This window comes from Berghia stephanieae, chromosome 5 (assembly GCF_034508935.2).
Source record: "Berghia stephanieae isolate SIO BIC M18660-M18661 chromosome 5, UCSD_Bste_1.3, whole genome shotgun sequence".
Taxonomy (NCBI): Eukaryota; Metazoa; Mollusca; class Gastropoda; order Nudibranchia; family Aeolidiidae; genus Berghia; species Berghia stephanieae.
In genome coordinates this window covers 74,422,029-74,434,528 of record NC_088364.1, presented here as the reverse complement: position 1 = coordinate 74,434,528, position 12,500 = coordinate 74,422,029, and the positions used below count along the sequence as shown (strand labels likewise).

Below are 12,500 nucleotides of genomic sequence, written 5' to 3'. Positions count from 1 at the left end.
ATTATTATTAAAAATATTCCATTTTCAACAAGAAATAAATGACAACAGCAGCCAAATGGAATGTCAGCTTCTATTTAATTAACGAAGACGGATGAAGTGGGCGTTTTGGGTTACCCCTTTGTCAACATAACACGATGGATAAAACACTAAATATAAATGAGAGATTATTAGAGGATATATATATAAAACGAAGACTCGGCCTTTCGGCTCTCTGGTCAATTGAATAATAATAATAATAATAATAATAATAATAATAATAATAATAATAATAATAATAATATAATAATAATAATAATAATATAATAATAATAATAATAATAATAATAATAATAATATAATAATAATAATAATAATAATAATAATAATAATAATAATAATAATAATATAATAATAATAATAATAATAATAATAATAATAATAATAATAATAATAATAATAATAATAATAATAATAATAATAATAATAATAATAATAATAATAATAATAATAATAATAATAATAATAATAATAATAATAATAATAATAATAATAATAATAATAATAATAATAATAATAATAATAATAATAATAATAATAATAATATATAATAATAATAATAGTAATAATAATAATGTACTTTATTTATCCAAAAGGAAATAAAAAATTATTAAAAAAAATATTTAAAACATTAAAAAAAAAATAATCAAATATCTGTTAAAAATGGTATACTATATCTGATCTTATCTACAAAATGATTTGTGCATCAATCGAATATCAGATAGATCTATGCTCTTTCTGAACAAACAATTTAAGACAGAAGTGCTTGTTATTTTCGTTTCATCTGCCTATGAAACTTTTTGCTCTGATTTGATAAAACCATAAACGGAACAAACACGAGAAATAAATGAACTTTTAAGAAAATGAAAACAATACAAATTTAAACAACAGTTATCATTTGATTGAGATCTGATGCAACAACAATATGATATTATAACGGAAACGAATTGGAGTTTCTTGGGTGCTTTGTTATCTTTAATTCTTTGATTTATGAGGAAGGAATACCCCCCCCCCCCCAAACCCCTTCCCTATCCTTTGTCTCATCAATCTCATCAATTAAAATGCGTCTCCGCCTTATTGTTTTACACCAGTAAAACTTGACGTAACCAAGTGCAGTTTCATTTTTCTAATTGCTAAACCAGTTAACTGCCGTATTCTCTGGAAAGACACGTATTTAAAAATTTGGGCCAGAAAACTCGTCCTTAAATATTGATCAAATTAACCCTCTCCTTACCAGCTATTTTCAGAATGTTACCCCAAAACTTCATACCCAACACCAAAAATAGATTTTTCAAACAGATTAGCAACGAGTATATTCTGTATTTTGTTCAGAAAAATGAGATCTGCAACACAATGTTGAGTGTTTATAGCTATAACTATAAGAAAATGAAATCAGAATAAGAAAATTGTTGGCTGCATTGTAACGAATGTGACGATTTTCCTATGGGTGGTAAGGAGGGGGTTAAATGTAAGGAGAAGGTTAAATGACCTTCATCTTGGCTAAATCTCTCAAACCTGGGATAATAGTTTTGCTAAGTGCGGCTATGTGGTCTTGTGGTATGACACTCGCTTTCGGATCGGAAGGTCCTGGGTTCGAGCCTCGCGCTCGGCGCATAGTTGAGTCCTTGGAAAAGGCTCTTTACTCACTTTCTCTCACCGTACTCAGGTGTAAAATGAGTACCTGGCCGTTAACAGCTTTGTCTTTGTCCGAAAAATTGTAATATCGCATAACAGGCGGCATGTCCCGTCCTACATGTTAAATGTTGCTGTTGATCAGGGACCCCTGTAAAGCGCTTTGAGCACATAATTTAGTGGATATTGCGCTATATAAAGGTCAATTTTTTTTTTAAATTTTAAGATGTCGGTTGGGTCATTTAAATCGAATACGCTGGTTAACTGGTTAAAGAATTGTAATAGTGTGACTGAGAGGCTTGGTTTAATGTGGTAGTGCGTATGTCTTTGTATGTAGTAAGATAACTGCCATTTGATCCGTTCAACCGCTTATTTTTACCTTCGTTTTAAGCGCTTAGAGTCGGTTTATTGGGGATAGGGCGCTTTACAAGTTATTATGATATCGTATCTTTTAAGAGATAAAAGGTTCTAAAAACCTTTACATTATCTGTGTGACTTTAATACATAAATATAATTTATCATAATTATATAAACAATACTCATTGTTAATTTTAAAAATAATAATGTGAAATTGATTGTAAGCTTCAATTTGATTACAAAACAGATGAAATGAACGTTTTGGTTTCCCCTTTATCAACAAAACGGGATGAATTAAACACCACAGATGAATGAGATAATGTGGTAGTTAAGCTGAATAAACAAAATTGAAACGTACAATCAATTTCATATTATTATTTATTTCTTCGAGCTTCGAGCAGCAACATTTACATTGTTAATTTTATAATATTGAGTATTAAATATCCAATTCACAAATAATTGTCATAGTCAATATTCGTTGTATATCTATATCTATTTACATTCATTTGACAAATCCAGCTCAATAAATTCGATAGTTTCAAATAATTGATATACAAAATGCAGTATCTAATATCCAATGTCTTGTTACATTATTCATCAAAATCAAATATTACGTTGGGAAATTCTTTATCAATGGCATTAACAAAAAATTAATTGAATTATAATTGCTTGTTTGAAACTTTAGATTATTCCACATTTTCACATTTCTTTGAATTGGGGAATTTTTCCTTAAGGACGAATTACATCTTTCAACAAATATCTTAAACTCATCTCCTCTAGTGTTTGTAACATGCAAATAATTAAACAAATCATTATAATCCAAATTGTAAGAACCATGCACGAGTCTCTCTCTCTCTCTCTCTCTCTCTCTCTCTCTCTCTCTCCCTCTCTCTCTCTCTCTCTCTCTCTTTTTCTCTCTCTCTCTTTCTCTCTCTCTCTCTCTCTCTCTCTCTCTCTCTCTCTCTCTCTATATATATATATATATATATATATGTATGAATAAAGTCACCTCTTATTCTACGAAGGCCAATTTAGATCCTTTAATTTTTCTAAATACGCAGGCAAACGTTTAGTAGCGCGACTTTTTACGTTCTCAATGTTAACAAGACTGTCACTTAAATAAGGGACTCCAAATACTTTTTCCATTCTCCAGACAAGGTCATATGACAGACTTATAAAGTTGGACAAACGCTTTGAAATCAAGATAACTAAAGCTTTTGTATATATAATTCCCTCACGCCTGTTGGCTCTTATTATACAATCACATAATATGATATATTGTTATGTTCACCAAAACATAATTTATTATCAAAAGTGATCCCCAAGTTCCGTTCCGAGCATGTAGTTGGCATAACAGTCATTGTCACATAATAGGGATTGAGATTAGCGGAAGAGTAGCGTCCCTCGATAGGACGTCACCCATAGTCTGTGACGTCACCGGCGGAAAAGTTATTAGAGAGAGAACGTCATGTTGGTTGTGCGCATGCGTCTCTCGTCCTCGCGACATATCCAATGTCATGTTACATTATTAGTCAAAATAAAATATTATATTAATAAGCTCTTTATGAATGGCATTCTTAAACTTATTAATTGAATTAGAATTCTTTGTCTCAAACTTTAGATTATTCCAAAATGTCTCAGTCCTTTGAATTAGATTATTTTTCCTTATAGACGAATTCCATCTTTCGACAAATATCTTAAACTTATCTCCCCTAGTGTTTGTTACATGCGAATGATTTAAAAAAAAAATAAATTATAATCCATGTTGTAAAAATCATGCACGAGTCTCACTCTATATATATATATTAAAAAGATCACCTCTTATTCTACGATATTTTAGTGAAGGCAAATTTAGATACGTTAATTTTTCTAAATAGGATAGCTGTCAAATGTCAGGTAAAAGTCTCGTAGCGCGTCTTTGTACGTTCTAAATGTAAACAGACTGTCGCTTATATAAGTGACTCCAAATACTATTTACATACTCTAGACAAGGTAGATCATTGATATAGATAATGAACAGTAAAGGACCAAGTACAATACCCCGAGGGACACCACTAGTTGGGCATATAAAATCAGAACAACTTTCACCTACAACAACCCGTTGTGTAGAACCAGTTAGAAATATTCAATCCGATTATAAATAGTATCAGTAATTATTATTATTATTATTATTATTATTATTATTATTATTATTATTATTATTATTATTATTATTATTTATATTATTATTTATTTTATTATTATTATTATTATTATTATTATTATTTATTATTATATATTATTTTATTATTATTATTATTATTATTATTATTATTATTTATTATTATTATTATTATTTATTATTATTATTATTATATTATATTATTATTATTATTATTATTATTATTATTATTATTATTATTATTATTATTATTATTATTATTATTATTATTATTATTATTATTATTATTATTATTATTATTATTGTTATTATTATTATTATTATTATTATTATTATTATTATTATTATTATTATTATTATTATTATTATTATCATTATTATTATTATTATTATTATTATTATTATTATTATTATTATTATTATTAATATAGCAAACAGCTGATGCTAGTTAAAATTACTATTGGTGAAATAGACGTATACATACATGCAAAACAGTACTAGTCGGTTGAAATGAAAAGTGTAATGACAACAACAATAACAACAACAACAACAATAACAACAACAAAAGGGATATTTTGTCAATTTCCATCGGATATTTGATTACAATTCTCGTTATGGAGGATCAGGATCAAAGAATATTGTCAGTGAAGTGGGTGAGTGTATTAATCATTTTACAGCGCTGCTTGAGACCACATCAAAGCACGTCCATCTTTTGTAGGAATTTTTGTCTAAATCAATGGAGAACGACCGCATTATATCATTCAAACGACACGAAAGACTTGAGATATAACAGATTACATTGTCATCGCTATCTTATTTAAAGAATTTGGTCATGCGATTCATTTAATTATGTCTTCCATTGGGCTCCGGGATCGTGTTAAGAATATAGATAGATAGATAATTCATCAAACATGATGTCTGATGTCAACAGGAATCACCCATGTTGTCCAAGTGAGCAAACTGGGGGTTCATAAACTAGACCAAGGGAAAATAAAAACAAACGAAAATGCCTGAATCGATTCTCGAACCCGGGACCTTCCAGGTCACAGTGCAATGCCTTAACCCTCTCCTTACCAACCATAGGAAAATCGTCACATTCGTTACGATGCAAGAAATAGTTTTCTCATCCTGATTTCAAGCGTACATCACAAAATTTAAAGGATGTATTTCTGTTATAGCGATAAAAACTAGACACTGTGTTATAGAGCTCATTAAGCCGAATATATTACGTATAGAATGTACTTGTTTGTTTTCTGTTTGAGTAAGAAAAAATGATTATTAATTTGGATGGGGATAAATTTCGGGGTAATTTATGAAAATGGTTGGTAAGGAGAGAGTTAACCACTCGGCCACTTCGTCCCCATTCATTATATAATCAAAACCAAAAAATAACGGTACATAACAGAGATATGTTTTACCATGGAAAAAAACATCATCTCCCAAAACAGTGCTATTATTAACAATTTTTTTTCAAGTATCTTCTCTATTTTTTAAAAACAAATATTTTTCATTTTCACTCACATCTTTTGAGCTTTTATATAACGCAATATCCACTAAATGTGCTCAAAGCGCTTTACAAAGGGTCCCTGACCAACAGCAACACGTAACATGCAGAACGAGACATGACGCCTGTTAGGCGATGTTACAATTTTTCGGACAAAGACAACGCTGTTGACGGCCAAGTACTCATTTTACACCTGAGTACGGTGAGAGAATGTGAGTAAAGAGTCTTTTCCAATGACTCAACTATGCGCCGAGTGAGGCTCTAACCCAGGACCTTCCGATCCGAAAGCGAGTGTCATACCACTAGACCACATAGCCGCACAGTATCTTGTGATTGGAGTCTGCAACCCTCTTGAATTATTAATGTTAAATAGTCCGTAGGTTAAGACTACGAACTAATAAAGCCAACTGTGATAAAAGCATTGTAGGATTTATGCTGGGATTGCGTGGTGAAAAACAACACATAAACCCACTTTCTAGAATATTGTTTCGACTTTTCTCTAATCTTTCACCAAGAGAGCAGTAAAAATTACGCCGTGAGGACTTCGATTGAGTCTATGCATAGCTCTATAGATTACGTCACATTACAAAGCGACAATCATCTATTGTTTTTTTGTTTTTAAAAAATTGGGTTGGGGATCCACATTGTTCCAAGCAGCCAATGTAAAATATTTATCCTCGAGCACAGAATTACTGGAGAATCTAAAAATTATAAGACTATTTTGTACAGAATGATATACGAGTAACTTGCATACCTTTATTTTTTTTCTAAATTTCAGGCTAATTCTATCATTCGTCGACTCAAATTAATACGAAAAAAATCTGCTAGGTCGTAATACTAGGTCCCTGTTGACGTATGACTTTCATTATGATTATAGTTTATTCAACGCAATTCTAGCACATCCACAACAAAAATTGATGACGTCATTTAAAATCTCTTGTGATACTATCAAGTAATAACAATCTCATCCGCAACAACAAAAATTGATGACGTAATATAAAATCCCTCAAGTAATGATAATCTTTCTATACTATTCTTTTAACAAATAGGGTTGGGGATTTACATTGTTCCGTAAAGCCATTGTTAATTTTTTATCATCGAGCACAGGATTGCCGGCAAACCTAAAAAAATACAATACATTAGTATAATAAGTATAATTGATGATTGCACGTTCCTAATAGCTTTTAGTTATTCGCAACTATCGCGGGTTATCCACCAGTTTACATTCTTCTTCTTCTTCTTCTTCTTCTTCTTCTTCTTCTTCTTCTTCTTCTTCTTCTTCTTCTTCTTCTTCTTCTTCTTATTCTTTAAGTACCAAGTCTGTGCCAGACATCGGTGATCATGGTACGCCATTCATCTCTCTCATCAGATAACCTCAGAAAATTAATATGACTCTTCTCTTTCTTTGTCACCCAGCTGTTCAAACTATTCAAATATGTTTTTCTTGGTCTACCTTTACTCTTTTTACCTTCTATCTTTCCTGTGAGAGCAAGATGTTCAATACATTTATGTCGATTTAGGTGCCCTAAAAATTGCATTTGTCTTTTTTCTTATTGTACGAATTAATATCCTTTTAGTTTCAGCTAAACATTTCCAGTTTACATTACAAAATATAAAAGGCAGGTGTCGAACAAAGTAGAAAAAATACAAGGAAAAATCGTCCCAGAAATTCCCCTCCTTTCTAAAAGAATTGAATACGCTTCAACAGTCATGAAGTCACTTCTCTCGTAATGACGCATAGTAACTTAGCAACTGGTTCTAAACTATCGGAACAATGGCGGACGACCTTATGAAATATTTCTCCAACGAACATAAAGTGTATCCAGAGAAGAAAAACATAAATATGATCATGCTTTAATTTATACAAATTTGATCACATTACATATGAACATTTTTAGCCAGCATGAAGAATAAAAAGTACCTATTTTCTTTGTTTAGAACCACGCTGCTCGCCGTTGCTGGGCGACATGACGTCAGACTATTGACTCCAATTAGCACTTGTGACCGACGTGCACATATTAGAAGGTCTGATAACTGAACACTTGATGGGCTTGATTTAAAATTGTTGTAATGGACAATATTTTGCGTTGGTTTGAGAGAAATTCCATTACTACAATAATGAGTCCACAACAATCTGAGTTATCAGACCTGCAAATATGTATACGTCGTTTATGACCATTCAGCCCAAAATAGTATTATATTTTACCTATTTTCATTAACTAATGAGACAGTTGATCAACTTTGAACTCCGTGTACCTACATAAATATATGCAGGTCTAACATCCGAACCCGCTTATTATGGGCCTAGTTTAACATTGTTGTAATGGACACTATTTTGCGTCATATTTAAAAAAAGATTTCCATTACAACAATGATGAGCCTATAAGGAATTGCGTTATCAGACCTGCAAATAAGTGCACGTCGACTTTGAATCATTTCGACATATCTATAATGTATTGCTAAATTTAAAACACGACATGGTTAACCATACCTTTTACAACAATGCGGTATGACTATAATAATTGACAAGACGCATTGTGCGTCAATCATTATGGGTGATTTGCCTTTTTTCTTCTCTCGCTTTCTCTTTCTAAAATTGGACCCGGGCTTTTCTTTATTCACGACAGAACATTCTAGAAAGATCGATCGATATGAAAACTATTTGAGTTGACTTGAATATATGACAATGGATATTTATGGAAACGGATACGACTCTTTAATGATACAGTTTACAGAACATATCAAATTTTAACCAAGCCACTGCCGTTCTCTGAGAAAAACTCATATTTAAAAATATGGCCAAAAAAAAACTTGTCCTTCAAATATCGATCGATTTAAATGACCCTCATCTTGGGCAAAAACTCCCAAACCTTGGACTTGATGGAAGACAATGCGAAGTCCCAGGTTTAATGTGTTTTTTGCCAAGATGAGGGTCATTTAAATCAATCGAAGTTTTCAAGCCAAAATTTTAGATACGAGTTTTTTCCGGAGTGCTGCAAAAAACTGGTTTAAGACTAAGACTAGACTGAATTTCCATTAAATTATGGTTTCCACCCTATCATTTTTATGATTATGATTACAAAAATAAATATCACCATTGAAGACGTGCTATTATTGTTGACTTCTTTCTGAAAATGGCATGATAAAAGAGAAAATAAAACTCTGTATAGCGCACACTATCCACTAAATGTGCTAAAAGCGCTTTACAATGGGTAGCAAGACAATAGCAACATTAAACACGTACACGAGCTGTTAGGGGCTATTGCCTTATTTTTTAAATAGAAACTGCCGGGGTTAAACGGTGTGACGATCAGTGCCGCTATGTGGTCTAGTGGTATGACACTCGCTTTCGGATCGGAAGGTCCTGGGTTTGAGCCTCGCTCGGCGCATAGTTGAGTCCTTGGAGAAGGTTCTTTACTCACATTCTCTCACCGTACTCAGGTTTAAAAAGAATACCTGGCCGTTTACAGCATTTCTCTGTCCGGAAAAATTGTAACATCGCCTAACAGGCGCCATGTCCCGTACTAAATGTTAAATGAATGTTACTGTTGGCCAGGGACCCCCTGTAAAGCTCTTTGAGCACATTTAGTGGATATTGCGCTATGTCAGACCACTAGACCACATTTCCGCACAGAGACAACGCTGTATTAACGCCGAGGTACTCATTCTACACCTCAGTAAGGTGAAAGAGTGTGAGTTAGTAGCATTGTCCAATGACTCAACTATACGCCGCTCAGATCGAGACGCAAACCCTGGACCTTCTGGTCCGAAGGCGATTGTCATTTCACCAGACCAAATTTCCGCACATGTTACCAAACAGGTAGTTACTTGACATCTGAGTACATATAGAGAGAATGTGAACAAAGAGCCTATTCTAAGGATTCACCTTTACGCTCTCCTTACTGATCCTTACCTAGCAGAAAAATTGATTTTTAAAAACTCAAACAAGCTCTCTAAAAACAAGTCCATGTTCTTATTAATTAAACAAAGATCATTCTTCAAAGTTTATGATGTACAAAATACATCTGAATAAGAAAAATGTATAGACAATATGTTTTTGGCTTAGAAGCTCACAACAATGCCATCCGCAAGTATAGATAGTTCGAAGATGACGTCACTCAGGTCTTTGTTACTGTTTTTTGCCATCCGCGTTTATGAGTAATGCTCACTGAACTGTATTAACCTGACTATCAACGATCATGGTTACACACAGTATTATGTGTTGGTCCGCTATTCTTCCGGATGGCAATGTTGTGAACTCCTTAGCCAAGCGCATACTATCTATTCTAAGTATTCAAGATTGCGTCACCTTTACTCTCTCCTTACCGACCGGTTTCAGTATTTTCCCAAAAATGGCAGGCTTATCTGCGGCTATGTGGTCTAGTGGTATCACTCTCGCTTTCGGATCGGAAGGTCCGGGTTCGAGCCTCGTTCGGCGCATAGTTGAGTCCTTGGAAAAGGCTCTTTACTCACATTTTTTTCACCGTACTCAGGTGTAAAATGAGTACCTGGCCGTTAACAGCGTTGTCTTTGTCCGAAAAATTGTAATATCACCTAACAAGCGTCATGTCCCGTCCTACATGTTAAATGTTGCTGTTGACCAGGGACCCCTTGTAAAGCACTTTGAGCACATTTAGTGGATGTTGCCCTATATAAAGCTCAATTTGTTTGTTTTTGTTTCAGCATTTTCCCAAAATGACATGCTTACCTAGCAGAAAAACTAATTTTTTTAAACTCAAACAATCTCTCTACAAAACATCTTTATGTTCTTATTAATCAAACAAAGATCATTCTTCAAAGTTTATGATGCACAAAATAAATCTGAATAAGAAAAACGGTGTATTTGGTGTATTTGAGTCTTCTGTTCCTCTCTACATTCAACACTTACTCCAACCATACGTACCTCTGAGAAATCTTAGATCCCACGATTCAAACTTCTTAGCATCTCCTAAAACTAAACTTAAATATTTTGGCGATAAGTCTCTTATGAAATTCGGACCCACGATTTGGAATGATCTCCCTCAATCTGTGAGATTTTCGAGCACAATAGACATTTTCAAAAATGCCCTGAAAACATATCTTTTCAGAAAATAATTACTTAATTGAATATTAAATGTATTGTATGTGACATTTATAATATTGATGATGTATTGATGCCCTTTAATGGTCTTAATTGTTTTGAAACTTTGGTTGAATTGCATTTGAAGTTTGGATGAAAGGCGCTATATAAATATGCTTATATATATATATATATATATATATATATATATATATATATATATATATATATATATATATATAGCATATATATATAGCTAATTCAATATTCACCAAACGTGCCAGCCAACAAAAATACTTAACAAGTAAGACAAAACATGGGCTGTTAGGAGATATATTACAATTTTTGTTCTTCGATGGATACAACGCTATTGACGGTCATGTACTAATTTTACACACGAGTACGGTGAGAGCATTTTCCAAGGACTCAACTATGCACCGCCCAGAGCGTGACTCGAACCCTGGTCCTTCCTGTCCGAAGGAGAAGGTCATGCATACCACAGGATCACATAGACGAACGGATAGTTTACATTCTCCTCCACGTTCTGCAAATGTTTAGTTAAGGTCTTTTAAAATAAAACCCCCAGTATTGATAGCGTTAGTGAATAGCCTAATTCGTTTTCTTGAATGGTTTTCAATAATAAACAAAAAAGTATTCTTTTGTTTACAAAACTCATACGTTGTCGATATGAGATCGATCGATAGATGATAATTGAAACCCTCGGGCTTCCGTTTAAAAATAAAACAAAGCAAAACAAAACGTGACCTTCAGTCTCAAAACTTTCTTAACCAAGCGCACAGCATCTATAGGGAATGAGCTTAGCGGAAGAGCAGCGTCCGCCCTTGATTGGACGTCATCGGCGCAAAAGTTATTAGAGAGAGAACGTCATGTTGGTTGTGCGCATGCGTCTCTAGTCCTCGCTTCCGGAGACAATTCACCGAAAGCGAGGACGAGAGAGACGCATGCGGAAAACAATGTTGACGTTCTCTCTGTAAGGTGACGTCCAATCAAGGGACGCTACTCTTCCGCTAATTTCATTCCCTATAAACGTTCAAGGTTACACAGAATTTTGTGTGTCGGTATGTTATATCCGGTTGGCGGATGATGTGAGTATTCGATGTAAATGATTTCCGGACAAAATTGATAAATAAATTTTTAAAAAGTTGTTTCGTCAAAGGCTATGTAGTCTAGTGGTATGACATTCGCTTTCGGATCGGAAGTTCCTATGTTCGAGCCTCGCTCGGCGCATAGTTGAGTCCTTGGAAAAGGCTCTTTACTCACATTCTCTCACCACACTCAGGTGTAAAATGAGTACCTGGCCGTTAACAGCGTTGTCTTTGTCCGAAAAATTGTAATATCGCCTAACAGGCGTCATGCCTCGTCCTACATGTTAAATGTTGCTGTTGACCAGGGACCCCTTGTAAAGCGCTTTGAGCACATTTAGTGGATATTGCGCTATATAAGAGCTCGATTTTTTAAAGGACAGCAATAATTATCGTGCTTGTCAGATCGATAAAGGCGGTTTATTTGTGATCAAGGAAGGAAATCGTTAAACATTTATTGCACTTGTATAGCCGGCCGACTGATTCACGTTTACTGTTAGACTCACATGAGCTTTTGTCATCATTTACGTAGTTAGATATTAGAGATATTAGAGATAATTGATAAAAAAACAACAACACCATAACACAAAAACATATGCATAACTCCCCCCCCCCCCCCACTCACCTCCTCCTAAAAAATCCCACACA

The 12,500-nt window shown here is 33.4% G+C and overlaps 1 protein-coding gene across 4 annotated transcripts in view; it reads left to right on the top strand.

Annotated features, from left to right (window-relative positions):
* The window catches only part of LOC144973599 (uncharacterized), a 138,446-nt gene that overhangs the window by 1,714 nt on the left and 124,232 nt on the right, over positions 1–12,500 (top strand). The window lies entirely within an intron of this gene.